Genomic DNA, 15,000 nt, shown 5'->3' on the forward strand with positions numbered 1-15,000 from the left:
TATTTTCCTGACTTTCTCCTTAGTATATCTTATATGCGGCAAAAACGATAGCTTTTCATCCATGTATACTCCGAGATACTTTATTTCTGTACAAAATTTTATCTTTTTTTGCCCTAAGAAGACTCTGGGCTTCCTTTCAGCATCCAGATTCCCTTTTAATAACACAGCCCTTGTTTTATTTTCCTATATTTGTAAACCGCTATCCGTACTCCATTTCATTATCCTGTTTATTTCCTTCTGCGCCTCTTCCTCTAATTGTTTCCTGGATTTTCCTGGCACTAGGATTAGAATATCATCCGCATATGCTATGTATTCAGATCTCGTTTCAGCTTCAGTTTTTTGTTCCACTAATAATTGGTCCATAACTATGTTCCATGCTGTGGGCCCAAAAATGGAACCCTGAGGACACCCCTTACTCAGGAGCTTGGATACCCCCAATTCACTCTCCCGGCTTGCCAATTGTACCTCTCGATTCGAGAAGTAATCCATGAACACCTCAAACAACTTCCTTGTGCAATGCACACTCCTAATCCTGTCCAAAATCCCAATCCAAGAAAGATTGTCGAATGCTCTACTTATATCGACAAATATGCCCATTACGTACTTTGATTCGGCCGATTTCACGCTGCTGACCGCTCTGCATATTGCGTCCTCCGTTGATCGTCCCTTTATGAAGCCATATTGATTGTCGGAGCACATTTCTAGACTTTCGTAAATTACCTTGAAACGTTGTACCATGATTCTTTCGTACACTTTCCCAACAACTGACAACAGTGAGATTGGCCTGTACGATTTAGGATCGCTCGGATCCTTTTCAGGGCTTTTGAGCAGCAGTTTTAAATCCGCCTGTTTCCATTGCTTTGGAAAGCTGTTTTTATCAAAGCATGTGTTGAAGAGTGAGTAAAGTGCGTTTGGTGCTGCCTTCCAAACTATTTTTAATATTTCCGCTGTTATTTTATCCGGACCAGGAACTTTTTTCTTCTTTGTTCTTTTAATTGCTTCATCTATTTCGTCCATTCTTATTTCCTGTTCCATATTGTAGTTTAAGTATTCGCTATATCTGTTCTTTATGTTTTGTGAATCCTCTGCTTCTGTACTTTCCTCTCCATCCGGCATTAATGTTTCCAAAAGTCTCTTCGCCGATGAAGTCCAATCAGTTGTAAAATCGCTACCTAATTTAATCGTACTTAGGATATTACTATTTTTAATCTTTCCCATCATTAGCTTGTATGCCAGTCCCCAAGGGTTTTTCGTAGTGTTCCGGTTCACGAAATCATTCCACGAGTCCTTTTTTGCCTTTCCAATCTCTCTCTTGTAGTCCCTTCTTAGTCTGCAGTATATATCAAAACTGTATTCATACGCCTTTTCATATTTAAGTTTCCTGTACCGTTTACAGCTTCTACGAGATGCCGCCAATCTTTTCTTTAAGTTGGTCAGTTGTTCGCTCTACCACGGTACTGTTTTCCTAGACAGAGGTCTTCTCCTACTTATATTGCTACTGCATATAAGATCAATCTTTCTATTAAATAGATTAACGGCGTTCTCCGGACTTGTATTTGTGATTTTGTTTGGGAAAAAATTAAATTTCCGTGATCCCCGCGCGCCTTCGATATACGCTACTGAGAGCTCTCTGTAATTGTGTACATCGACAGTTTGTTATTGCGTCCACAAGGGCGAAGCGCCGAATTAGGAGAGAGTTTCCGCGTCTTTAAAAAGGAGCGATGCGGCACGGAGGGCGAGTCTGGTACGACGAGCCGTCCGGTAAACCCGAGAAGAACATTTGTGATCCGAAGAATAAAAATTACGTATTCTTACTTAGAATAAAGAGACTAGTTTCCTGCTATCTATCCGTGCCTATCGACGCAGGTCCACAAGAGAGAACTAGGCGATAGCTCCGATAAAACCCAAAGAGAAAATATACAAAACATGGTCCTTCGAGCCGGATCTGTGTGTCGAGAACTTAACGGATGGATTCAACAAGATACCCGTGCAAGCAGGCAATACTTACAAGGAGCCATTCCCACCACAACATACGGCTAACCTGTTCCGAAGTGTTACAAGGCTACAGTCGAGTAGTACGACAAGGAAGTATTTCGAGTCACGTTACATACCGTTCCGCCATTTCAACACCGTGTTTACCTTACAAGGTCGAGCTCTGCAAGACAATAGATCGAAATGGGACAAGGCAATATTTGCGTTCGATACGAATTTACGTTATTTAACGAACTCAATAACGAATTTCCAAAAGCTTGAGTTGATAATCAAACTCATGCCACACTAAAGGACGATTTCAACTTTTGCAAAATTACTGGAATAATGCCAGGAGAATGCCGCTATCATTGAGGCAGTAGCAACCGACGCAGACGCGGCACAGCTTCCCTCTTCTCTTCTCTACCCGCGCTTGCTTGAATTTCTTCACGTTGACATTCAGAGCACTGGGCAGAAATCACATTGCGTCAACACCCGCGAGGGCCATCGCAATGCTTTGTTTTAATTAGACAGTCGGATTCCCCTAGTCCGTGCCAGTTCTGAGCTGAGCGTTGAATGGCGGCCGAAGAGGACGACCACGACGGCTCGCGCCGCCACGGAAGCCTCGCAGCAAGGAAGATCCGCGGGAGGCCAAGGCACGGGACCGAGCTCGGATCCCGGGACCGGCGCGAGAACGCCGACCGTTCACCTCGCCCAGGCCCGGCACGTCAGCCAGACCCGCTTCCCGACCAAGCCCGACACGCCCCGCTCCTCAGAGCCAATCCTTATTCCGAAGTTACGGATCCAATTTGCCGACTTCCCTTACCTACATTATTCTATCGACTAGAGGCTCTTTACCTTGGAGACCTGCTGCGGATATGGGTACGAACCGGCGCGACACCTCCACGTGGCCCTCTCCTGGATTTTCAAGGTCCGAGGGGAAGATCCGGACACCGCCGCAACTGCGGTGCTCTTCGCGTTCCAAACCCTATCTCCCTGCTAGAGGTTTCCAGGGAACTCGAACGCTTATACAGAAAAGAAAACTCTTCCCGGATCTCCCGACGGCGTCTCCAGGTCATTTTGGGTTACCCCGACGAACACTCTTACGAGGGCCCGAATTGTATGCGGTTCCGCTGCCGGGTTCCGGAATAGGAACCGGATTCCCTTTCGCCCGACGGGCGTGTGTCCTTCGTATAATATTTATTATTATTTCTCGACACTCGAGTATATTGTACGCCGTCATTGACATAGGATTTCTCCTAGGGCTTAGGATCGACTGACTCGTGTGCAACGGCTGTTCACACGAAACCCTTCTCCACGTCAGTCCTCCAGGGCCTCGCTGGAGTATTTGCTACTACCACCAAGATCTGCACCGACGGCGGCTCCAGGCAGGCTCGCGCCCAGACCCTTCTGCGCTCACCGTCGCGACCCTCCTACTCGTCAGGGCTTCGTGACGACGCGAGAGAAGACTAACGCCCGCTCCCGGTTGCCGCCCCACTTGCCGCTGACGGCAGAGTATAGGCTCGACGCTTCAGCGCCATCCATTTTCAGGGCTAGTTGCTTCGGCAGGTGAGTTGTTACACACTCCTTAGCGGATTCCGACTTCCATGGCCACCGTCCTGCTGTCTTAAGCAACCAACGCCTTTCATGGTGTCCCATGAGCGTCGAGTTGGGCGCCTTAACTCTGCGTTTGGTTCATCCCACAGCGCCAGTTCTGCTTACCAAAAATGGCCCACTTGGCACTCTGATCCGAAGATGCTCGTGGCTTCATAATTCAAGAAAGCCAGAGATCTCACCCATTTAAAGTTTGAGAATAGGTTGAGGTCGTTTCGGCCCCAAGGCCTCTAATCATTCGCTTTACCAGACGAGACTCGCGCGCGTTCCGTGCGGAACATCGTGTGCCAGCTATCCAGAGGGAAACTTCGGAGGGAACCAGCTACTAGATGGTTCGATTAGTCTTTCGCCCCTATACCCAGTTCCGACGATCGATTTGCACGTCAGAATTGCTACAGACCTCCATCAGGGTTTCCCCTGACTTCGTCCTGACCAGGCATAGTTCAACATCTTTCGGGTCCCAACGTGTACGCTCTGGGTGCGCCTCTTCTCGCGATGAGAACGAGACGCCCCGGGAGTGCGAGGCCGCATCGCGACGCGGCCCATCCTCCCTAGGTCGACGGCCAGGGCCGACCTTCACTTTCATTACGCCTTTAGGTCTCGCGACAAGTCCCAATGACTCGCGTACATGTTAGACTCCTTGGTCCGTGTTTCAAGACGGGTCCTAAGAGTACCCAAAGCAGTAGCGTCGCCGACCGGTATCGGTCTCCCGCGAGACCGCGGGAGACGTTCGCAGGCCTGTCGAAGGTGTACCGTACTGTAACCAACAGCGGGCCAGGACCGGGGACGGCGCGAAGTCCGTAACCTCCGAGTACCGTGGCGCGCGCTTGCGACGGTCTCGACGCACCGTGAATAGTGCGGCCTGATACCTTGCGCGTACCGCCGAGCAGCCGGCCGGGCGACCGAGGGTTTGTCGCGTGCCGTTTTACCGGCGACGCGACAGACACCGCACCCGGGCCGTAGACCGACACCCAGCGGGTCGCGACGTTCTACTTGGGGAGAAGTGCACGACGACGAGCGCCGGACATCGGCGCACGGTAGCGTGCCCGCGCGCGAGCCGCAAGGACTCCGCGGGACATCGCCGACCGACGCGAAGCCAGCGCCGCTGACGATGAATCTCCCCGTTCGATCTTTTGGGTTTCTTAGGTTTACCCCTGAATGGTTTCACGTACTCTTGAACTCTCTCTTCAAAGTTCTTTTCAACTTTCCCTCACGGTACTTGTTCGCTATCGGTCTCGTGGTCGTATTTAGCCTTAGATGGAGTTTACCACCCACTTTGAGCTGCACTCTCAAGCAACCCGACTCTAAGGAGAGATCCACCGGTCGCTACGGGCCTGGCACCCTCTACGGGTAAGTGGCCCCATTCAAGATGGACTTGGACGCGACGCGGCACCTCGGGATAAGCGGATCCTCCCAAACACCACATTTCCCTGCGGCGGAACCGCGGGATTCGGTGCTGGGCTCTTTCCTGTTCGCTCGCCGCTACTAAGGAAATCCTGGTTAGTTTCTTTTCCTCCGCTTAATAATATGCTTAAATTCAGCGGGTAATCTCGCCTGCTCTGAGGTCGTCGCATAGTGAGTTTTCGTAGCCGTTTGCCTCCTCCGCGTCGCTCATCGTCGTCTCTCCTCTATAATATATATTATAAGAGGGAGAGAGAGAGAGCGTCGAACGAGAGAGCAGCAGCGGCAGCACACGAAATACGCGAGAAGGCAAATCGCCGGGGCGCTAACCGCACACACACTCGTTGGTGGTAATGGAGACGATATATCGCGGGGTTCGAGATTCTCGGCTCTCCCTTTTCTCTTTTATATACGAAATTCGGGCGGAATCGATTCGACGAGTACACGACGCGGCGCGCCGGTCCCCTTTTTTCGCTTTACGAAAATTTCGTGGACTCGGACACGCGGTCGGCTCGCGATTCAAAACCCTTCTCCGTAAAGAGGTAAAGGATTACGAATGCTCTCTCCGCCGGACGACGACGCGCCGTATATTTCTCCGTAATACCGTTATGTGTGCGGGCAAGGGCGCCTCGGCATAAGACGCGCGAGCGCTATCGCACCGAGAGACGCGGCACAGAGTGCGAGAGCAGTCCGGTCAGTCTGTGTGATGTACGGAGAGGAGAGACGGTGAGACAAGCGCTACCTACTTTCGGGAGACAACGACGCACGCGCCGCTCTAGGGAAAGCGGTGCCATTCACCGTCCTGACCCTTTTTTTGGCCGTTTGTTGCTCCCTTCGCGCGCGCTCTTACTCTCATCCCATTTCTCCTCGGCTCTCGCGTACACACACGACTTGGATACACAAACACGCTCCCCCTCTTAATTCGCGCAGCATTCTCTGGGCGCGCGTTCGCCAACGTTTTACACGCTTGTGCGCTTCTCCTCCTCATTATTATTATTATTATTTCGGTGTGTCATTTCAGACGACGCCAGGATTTGCACCGCGGCCGGTCGGCGCGGCACAGACACCTCGGGCGAACGTCCAACGATCGCTCGTACGCCCATTGTAAGCGTTGCACAGGGCACAGGCGACGCGCGCGCCATTCTCTGGTCGCCCGCGTCGTGGCCGTGCGCGCTTTTCGGGCGCAAGCAGTTTAGGGGTACTAAAACGACCCTCAGCCAGGCGTGGTCCGGGAATTGTATCCGTGGACCGCAATGTGCGTTCGAAATGTCGATGTTCATGTGTCCTGCAGTTCACAAGTTGACGCGCAATTAGCTGCGTTCTTCATCGACCCACGAGCCAAGTGATCCACCGCTCAGGGTAATCGTTCGAAATTTTTGCGTTCGCAAAGTAACGCGCTTCTCGTTCAACCATCGTGGTCTCTTCTCTCGGACGAAAGAGAGAGAGAGAATAATCGTGGTGGCTCTTCGATCAGCCTGTCCGCGCGCGTCCGAGGACGCGCGCGGACCGCCGCCTCCCGCCAGGGAAGGCTACGGCACAAAGATAGAGTTGTGTGTTTCTCGTTCGGAGCGTCTCTCCCGCAACGGGAGAGCCGGGGCGGAAGCTCTTTGAAGAAACCGTCGGACCGACACAGTTGACAGATTGGTCGAAATATCATCGATCCCTTCTCTGTGTTATATATATATATTATAATAATATATGGGGGTCCTCTCGCTCGGCACTCGCGGTCGCACACCGTGTGTTCTCGGCACGCTGACCGCTGCCCCGCGACAACGGGGAGGGCGCGCGTCGACGAACGTCGTGGGTGCTGCACACACGCGTGCGCGGGCATAGGTTACCACCGGTTCGCGCTCAACGCCGAATCGACGCTCTGCGTGTGTGTATGGCCGGAGAATGGCACACACACGAGCGTGATCGCGAAGCGTCTCGCTCCGAATCGTCGTCGAACACCGCCGGGCGCGCTGCTCTGCTTGCCGACTACTTTCGGTCAGAGAGGCGCGACGGCGTCCGTCGTTATATCAAAACACAACAACAAATTCCGTCAAATCCGTTATTTTCTTTTTCTCTGAGAGCGCCTTTTCAGCGCGTCCATTCAGTCGCCGACTGCTGCGAGCGCGCGTCTCTCCCAAAAGAGAGGACTCTCGACGCAGAGCAGGACCTCCGGAACGTTAATGATCCTTCCGCAGGTTCACCTACGGAAACCTTGTTACGACTTTTACTTCCTCTAAATGATCAAGTTTGGTCATCTTCCCGGCAACATCGGCAATGCCGAGACATTGCCGCGCACCAGTCCGAAGACCTCACTAAATCATTCAATCGGTAGTAGCGACGGGCGGTGTGTACAAAGGGCAGGGACGTAATCAACGCGAGCTTATGACTCGCGCTTACTGGGAATTCCTCGTTCATGGGGAACAATTGCAAGCCCCAATCCCTAGCACGAAGGAGGTTCAGCGGGTTACCCGGGCCTTTCGGCCAGGGAACACACGCTGATTCCTTCAGTGTAGCGCGCGTGCGGCCCAGAACATCTAAGGGCATCACAGACCTGTTATTGCTCAATCTCGTGCGGCTAGAAGCCGCCTGTCCCTCTAAGAAGATTTGTTTGTACGTTGGTAGTAAAAACCCGCCAGCCGAAGCCGGGGGCCTTCGCGATACCATAAGGTACGCCTATTTAGCAGGCTAGAGTCTCGTTCGTTATCGGAATTAACCAGACAAATCGCTCCACCAACTAAGAACGGCCATGCACCACCACCCACCGAATCAAGAAAGAGCTATCAATCTGTCAATCCTTCCGGTGTCTGGGCCTGGTGAGGTTTCCCGTGTTGAGTCAAATTAAGCCGCAGGCTCCACTCCTGGTGGTGCCCTTCCGTCAATTCCTTTAAGTTTCAGCTTTGCAACCATACTTCCCCCGGAACCCAAAAGCTTTGGTTTCCCGGAAGCTGCCCGCCGAGTCATCGGAGGAACTTCGGCGGATCGCTAGCTGGCATCGTTTATGGTTAGAACTAGGGCGGTATCTGATCGCCTTCGAACCTCTAACTTTCGTTCTTGATTAATGAAAACATTTTTGGCAAATGCTTTCGCTTCTGTCCGTCTTGCGACGATCCAAGAATTTCACCTCTAACGTCGCAATACGAATGCCCCCATCTGTCCCTATTAATCATTACCTCGGGGTTCCGAAAACCAACAAAATAGAACCGAGGTCCTATTCCATTATTCCATGCACGCAGTATTCAGGCGAAGGTAGCCTGCTTTAAGCACTCTAATTTGTTCAAAGTAAACGTACCGGCCCGACTCGACACTCAGTAAAGAGCACCGCGACGGGATATTAGTTGGGCCGCCCCTCGCGAGGCTAAGCCCACCGGTAGGACGTCCCACATCACGCCAGTTAAACACCGCGAGCGGTGAACCGACGGTGTGCGACACAGATTCAACTACGAGCTTTTTAACCGCAACAACTTTAATATACGCTATTGGAGCTGGAATTACCGCGGCTGCTGGCACCACACTTGCCCTCCAATGGATCCTCGTTAAAGGATTTAAAGTGTACTCATTCCGATTACGGGGCCTCGGATGAGTCCCGTATCGTTATTTTTCGTCACTACCTCCCCGTGCCGGGAGTGGGTAATTTGCGCGCCTGCTGCCTTCCTTGGATGTGGTAGCCGTTTCTCAGGCTCCCTCTCCGGAATCGAACCCTGATTCCCCGTTACCCGTTACAACCATGGTAGGCGCAGAACCTACCATCGACAGTTGATAAGGCAGACATTTGAAAGATGCGTCGCCGGTGCTAGGACCGTGCGATCAGCACAAAGTTATTCAGAGTCACCAAAATAAACGGTGGACGAACGGCGAGCCGCCCGCCACCGATTGGTTTTGATCTAATAAAAGCGTCCCTTCCATCACTGGTCGGGACTCTGTTTTGCATGTATTAGCTCTAGAATTACCACAGTTATCCAAGTAAATGTGGGTACAATCTAATGAACCATAACTGATTTAATGAGCCATTCGCGGTTTCACCTTAATTCGGCATGCACTGAGACATGCATGGCTTAATCTTTGAGACAAGCATATGACTACTGGCAGGATCAACCAGGGAGCTTCGTGTTCGGTTACTCGCAAGGGAGTAACTCGCGAGCGAGCCCGAAGACTCGTCGCTAGCTCTTTTTCGCGCGCGCGCGCGTTCGATGCCGAAACACCGACGCGCGCGCGACACGCTCCGTATGTGCCATTTTATTTGCCGCCGGTCTTGCTCAGCCGGTCGGCGACACTCTGCTGTGTTTAACGCTATTATGTAAAGCGTACGAGAGAACGACGGAGGCGAGAGTAAACCCCCGACGCCGCCGCCTCTCCTCTTCTTCCTCCTCCTCATCTCCGTTCAAAAATCCACAAGATCAAAATACTAGTGTTCTTATTCTCCCAAATGTTATGATGCGCGGTCTCGAGAGACCGCGCGATTCACCCTGACGCTAGATCGACGATGGCGATGCTTAGACGTCGAGGACTGTTCTGTCTGGTTCGTACGCGTTTAACCGCACACGACCAGCAATAAGATTTCGCTACGGCGTACAAAGCGAGCGGGAAGAAGCAACTCTTCCCGCAAACTCGTATCCGTGGAGTAGATGCTCGGTAAGCGCGACGATTCCGCTGCTGCGTACGAAACGAGAGGGAACCGCGCGGCCAACACACTAGAGGCGTGCGCGCCACATAAGAGCCATTCGGTCTTGCGACACCGACTCGTGGCAATGCTGTGCTCGTAATAAATAAGTGTGCGTTAATTTTGCGCGCGTTCGGCGACGAACGAGAAGAGCCGCACCGTAATCCCCGGCGAAGAGGAATACGAGACGACGCGAGAGTCGAACGTACGTTCTCGCGAGACACGCAACCTCCAAGCATGAGAAGACTTGGCGGCGGCGCGTTCTGCGACGATCGTATATTATTTTATATATTCGTGGTTTCCAAAATCAAACATTTTATATAAATGTTCTCTCTCCGTGTCAGAGTCGCGACTCGACAAAATCCGTTCTCGACCCGTTCGGGCGATTCTTCGTTTGTCAACGTCGAGAGCGCGACACGTACAATATTAATCTCTCCTACCTCTTATAGTACCCAACCGACCGGCCAAGCGGTCGGCGACGGTACGGAGAGCGGTCGAAACACGCCTGAGTGGCGAGAGACTCGAGAAAGTACGTTTACGACTCGTCCGGACTCGCTCGACTCGTTCGACGCGCCGAGCGCGACGTATCTCTTATAGTACCCAACCGGCCGGCCAGGCGGTCGGCGACGCACGGTCCTACGCACGGCCGTATACGAGCGCGAGCGCCGAAAGGCGCGTTCAATCGAGACATTGTCGCGGAGAGCGAACGATCGAAAAGTCCTATTGTACGATAAAATATTATCACGATAGCCGTATGGCGAATGTCAAACAACGATAATTAGCATTAATTAAGAAGGAAACAAACGAAATGCCGGGACAATAAGGTATAAGCACCGACGGTACCTCCGGGCCGGGCGGCACCTCCGGGCCGGGCGGCACCTCCGGGTCGGGCGGCACCTCCGGGCCGGGCGACACCTCCGGGAAACAGGGCCGACCAGCGGCACCTCCGGGCCGGGCGGCACCTCCGGAACGGACGGCACCTCCGGGCCGGGCGGCACCTCCGGGCCGGGCGGCACCTCCGGACCGGACGGCACCTCCGGGACGGGCGACACCTCCGGGAACCACGGCCGACCGGCGACACCTCCGGGCCGGGCGACACCTCCGGGAACATCGGCCGACCGGCGGCACCTCCGGACCGGGCGACACCTCCGGCAACCACGGCCGACCGGCGACACCTCCGGGACGGGCGGCACCTCCGGACGACCGAATGAACTCTCGTAGTCAGACGACCGCCGGCGGTACCTCCGGAACACTTAACGACAATTTACGGCGCCGCAACGAGGAGAGCTACGTAAAAACGTTTCGGACGAAAGTTACTTACTATTCGGCGCTCGCTCGACATAAGGGCGCTGTCCGATTACTAACTCGAAAAGTGTCTCTCAAACCCACGTGTCGGAGACATATATTTCGAATTATTACGGATGATACGCAACACGCAAGCTGCGGTGACCGCGATTACGGTACGGAACACTCGCCCGATGCGAAATCGCGCGCGCGGCAATCGAGACGGCTCGTTACGGGCGTGATTATACGTGCGGCACCACATAACGGCCGTCGTCAACTTAGGTGACGGACGGCACCTCCGGGACGGGCGACACATCCGGAAACCACGGCCTACCGGCGACACCTCCGGGCCGGGCGACACCTCCGGGAACCACGGCCGACCGGCGTCACCTCCGGGCCGGGCGACACCTCCGGGTCGGACGGCACCTCCGGGCCGGGCGACACCTCCGGGAAACAAGGCCGACCAGCGGCACCTCCGGGCCGGGCGGCACCTCCGGGCCGGGCGGCACCTCCGGGCCGGGCGGCACCTCCGGGCCGGGCGGCACCTCCGGACCGGACGGCACCTCCGGGACGGGCGACACCTCCGGGAACCACGGCCGACCGGCGACACCTCCGGGCCGGGCGACACCTCCGGGAACATCGGCCGACCGGCGGCACCTCCGGACCGGGCGACACCTCCGGCAACCACGGCCGACCGGCGACACCTCCGGGACGGGCGGCACCTCCGGACGACCGAATGAACTCTCGTAGTCAGACGACCGCCGGCGGTACCTCCGGAACACTTAACGACAATTTACGGCGCCGCAACGAGGAGAGCTACGTAAAAACGTTTCGGACGAAAGTTACTTACTATTCGGCGCTCGCTCGACATAAGGGCGCTGTCCGATTACTAACTCGAAAAGTGTCTCTCAAACCCACGTGTCGGAGACATATATTTCGAATTATTACGGATGATACGCAACACGCAAGCTGCGGTGACCGCGATTACGGTACGGAACACTCGCCCGATGCGAAATCGCGCGCGCGGCAATCGAGACGGCTCGTTACGGGCGTGATTATACGTGCGGCACCACATAACGGCCGTCGTCAACTTAGGTGACGGACGGCACCTCCGGGACGGGCGACACCTCCGGAAACCACGGCCTACCGGCGACACCTCCGGGCCGGGCGACACCTCCGGGAACCACGGCCACCGGCGTCACCTCCGGGCCGGGCGACACCTCCGGGTCGGGCGGCACCTCCGGGCCGGGCGACACCTCCGGGAAACAAGGCCGACCAGCGGCACCTCCGGGCCGGGCGGCACCTCCGGGCCGGGCGGCACCTCCGGGCCGGGCGGCACCTCCGGGCCGGGCGGCACCTCCGGACCGGACGGCACCTCCGGGACGGGCGACACCTCCGGGAACCACGGCCGACCGGCGACACCTCAGGGCCGGGCGACACCTCCGGGAACATCGGCCGACCGGCGGCACCTCCGGACCGGGCGACACCTCCGGCAACCACGGCAGACCGGCGACACCTCCGGGACGGGCGGCACCTCCGGACGACCGAATGAACTCTCGTAGTCAGACGACCGCCGGCGGTACCTCCGGAACACTTAACGACAATTTACGGCGCCGCAACGAGGAGAGCTACGTAAAAACGTTTCGGACGAAAGTTACTTACTATTCGGCGCTCGCTCGACATAAGGGCGCTGTCCGATTACTAACTCGAAACGTGTCTCTCAAACCCACGTGTCGGAGACATATATTTCGAATTATTACGGATGATACGCAACACGCAAGCTGCGGTGACCGCGATTACGGTACGGAACACTCGCCCGATGCGAAATCGCGCGCGCGGCAATCGAGACGGCTCGTTACGGGCGTGATTATACGTGCGGCACCACATAACGGCCGGCGTCAACTTAGGTGACGGACGGCACCTCCGGGACGGGCGACACCTCCGGAAACCACGGCCTACCGGCGACACCTCCGGGCCGGGCGACACCTCCGGGAAAGACGGCCGACCGGCGTCACCTCCGGGCCGGGCGACACCTCCGGCAACCACGGCCGACCGGCGACACCTCCGGGACGGGCGGCACCTCCGGACGACCGAAAGAACTCTCGAAGTCAGACGACCGCCGGCGGTACCTCCGGGACACTTAACGACGATTTACGGCGCCGCAACGTGGAGAGCTACGTAAAAACGTTTCGGACGAAAGTTACTTACTATTCGGCGCTCGCTCGACATAAGGGCGCTGTCCGATTACTAACTCGAAACGTGTCTCTCAAACCCACGTGTCGGAGACATATATTTCGAATTATTACGGATGATACGCAACACGCAAGCTGCGGTGACCGCGATTACGGTACGGAAAACTCGCCCGATGCGAAATCGCGCGCGCGGCAACCGAGACGACTCGTTACGGGCGTGATTATACGTGCGGCACCACGTAACGGCCGGCGTCAACTTAGGGGACGGACGGCACCTCCGGGACGGGCGACACCTCCGGGAACCACGGCCGACCGGCGACACCTCCGGGCCGGGCGACACCTCCGGGAAACACGGCCGACCGGCGTCACCTCCGGGCCGGGCGACACCTCCGGCAATCACGGTCGACCGGCGACACCTCCGGGACGGGCGGCACCTCCGGACGACCGAATGAACTCTCGAAGTCAGACGACCGCCGGCGGTACCTCCGGAACACTTAACGACGATTTACGGCGCCGCAACGAGGAGAGCTACGTAAAAACGTTTCGGACGAAAGTTACTTACTATTCGGCGCTCGCTCGACATAAGGGCGCTTGTCCGATTACTAACTCGAAACGTGTCTCTCAAACCCACGTGTCGGAGACATATATTTCGAATTATTACGGATGATACGCAACACGCAAGCTGCGGTGACCGCGATTACGGTACGGAACACTCGCCCGATGCGAAAACGCGCGCGCGGCAACCGAGACGGCTCGTTACGGGCGTGATTATACGTGCGGCACCACATAACGGCCGGCGTCAACTTAGGTGACGGACGGCACCTCCGGGACGGGCGACACCTCCGTGAACCACGGCCGACCGGCGACACCTCCGGGCCGGGCGACACCTCCGGGAACCACGGCCGACCGGCGTCACCTCCGGGCCGGGCGACACCTCCGGCAACCACGGCCGACCGGCGACACCTCCGGGACGGGCGGCACCTCCGGACGACCGTATGAACTCTCGAAGTCAGACGAACGCCGGCGGTACCTCCGGAACACTTAACGACGATTTACGGAGCCGCAACGAGGAGAGCTACGTAAAAACGTTTCGGACGAAAGTTACTTACTATTCGGCGCTCGCTCGACATAAGAGCGCTGTCCGATTACTAACTCGAAACGTGTCTCTCAAACCCACGTGTCGGAGACATATATTTCGAATTATTACGGATGATACGCAACACGCAAGCTGCGGTGACCGCGATTACGGTACGGAACACTCGACCGATGCGAAATCGCGCGCGCGGCAACCGAGACGGCTCGTTACGGGCGTGATTATACGTGCGGCAACACATTACGGCCGGCGTCAACTTAGGGGACGGACGGCACCTCCGGGACGGGCGACACCTCCGGGAACCACGGCCGACCGGCGACACCTCCGGGCCGGGCGACACCTCCGGCAACCACGGCCGACCGGCGACACCTCCGGGACGGGCGGCACCTCCGGACGACCGAAAGAACTCTCGAAGTCAGACGACCGCCGGCGGTACCTCCGGAACACTTAACGACGATTTACGGCGCCGCAACGAGGAGAGCTACGTAAAAATGTTTCGGACGAAAGTTACTTACTATTCGGCGCTCCCTCGACATAAGGGCGCTGTCCGATTACTAACTCGAAACGTGTCTCTCAAACCCACGTGTCGGAGACATATATTTCGAATTATTACGGATGATACGCAACACGCAAGCTGCGGTGACCGCGATTACGGTACGGAACACTCGCCCGATGCGAAATCGCGCGCGCGGCAACCGAGACGGCTCGTTACGGGCGTGATTATACGTGCGGCACCACATAACGGCCGGCGTCAACTTAGGGCACGGACGGCACCTCCGGGACGGGCGACACCTCCGGAC

General features: G+C 55.9%; 2 non-coding genes and 1 pseudogene across 2 annotated transcripts; all 3 read right to left on the reverse strand.

Moving 5' to 3' along the window:
• Positions 1 to 5,150, reverse strand: part of LOC146722629 (large subunit ribosomal RNA) — a 7,374-nt pseudogene extending 2,224 nt beyond the window's left edge.
• Positions 5,151 to 6,190: 1,040 nt separating this feature from the next.
• On the reverse strand, positions 6,191 to 6,345 carry LOC146722630 (5.8S ribosomal RNA). Its single transcript, XR_014925031.1, has one exon. It is a non-coding gene; the product is annotated as a 5.8S ribosomal RNA (ribosomal RNA).
• An 807-nt stretch (positions 6,346 to 7,152) lies between these two features.
• LOC146722631 (small subunit ribosomal RNA) lies at positions 7,153 to 9,073 on the reverse strand. Its single transcript, XR_014925032.1, has one exon. It is a non-coding gene; the product is annotated as a small subunit ribosomal RNA (ribosomal RNA).
• Positions 9,074 to 15,000: the final 5,927 nt, after the last annotated feature.

Source organism: Nylanderia fulva, unplaced genomic scaffold (assembly GCF_048542155.1).
Source record: "Nylanderia fulva isolate GAGA-0341 unplaced genomic scaffold, ASM4854215v1 Scaffold296, whole genome shotgun sequence".
Taxonomy (NCBI): domain Eukaryota; kingdom Metazoa; phylum Arthropoda; class Insecta; order Hymenoptera; family Formicidae; genus Nylanderia; species Nylanderia fulva.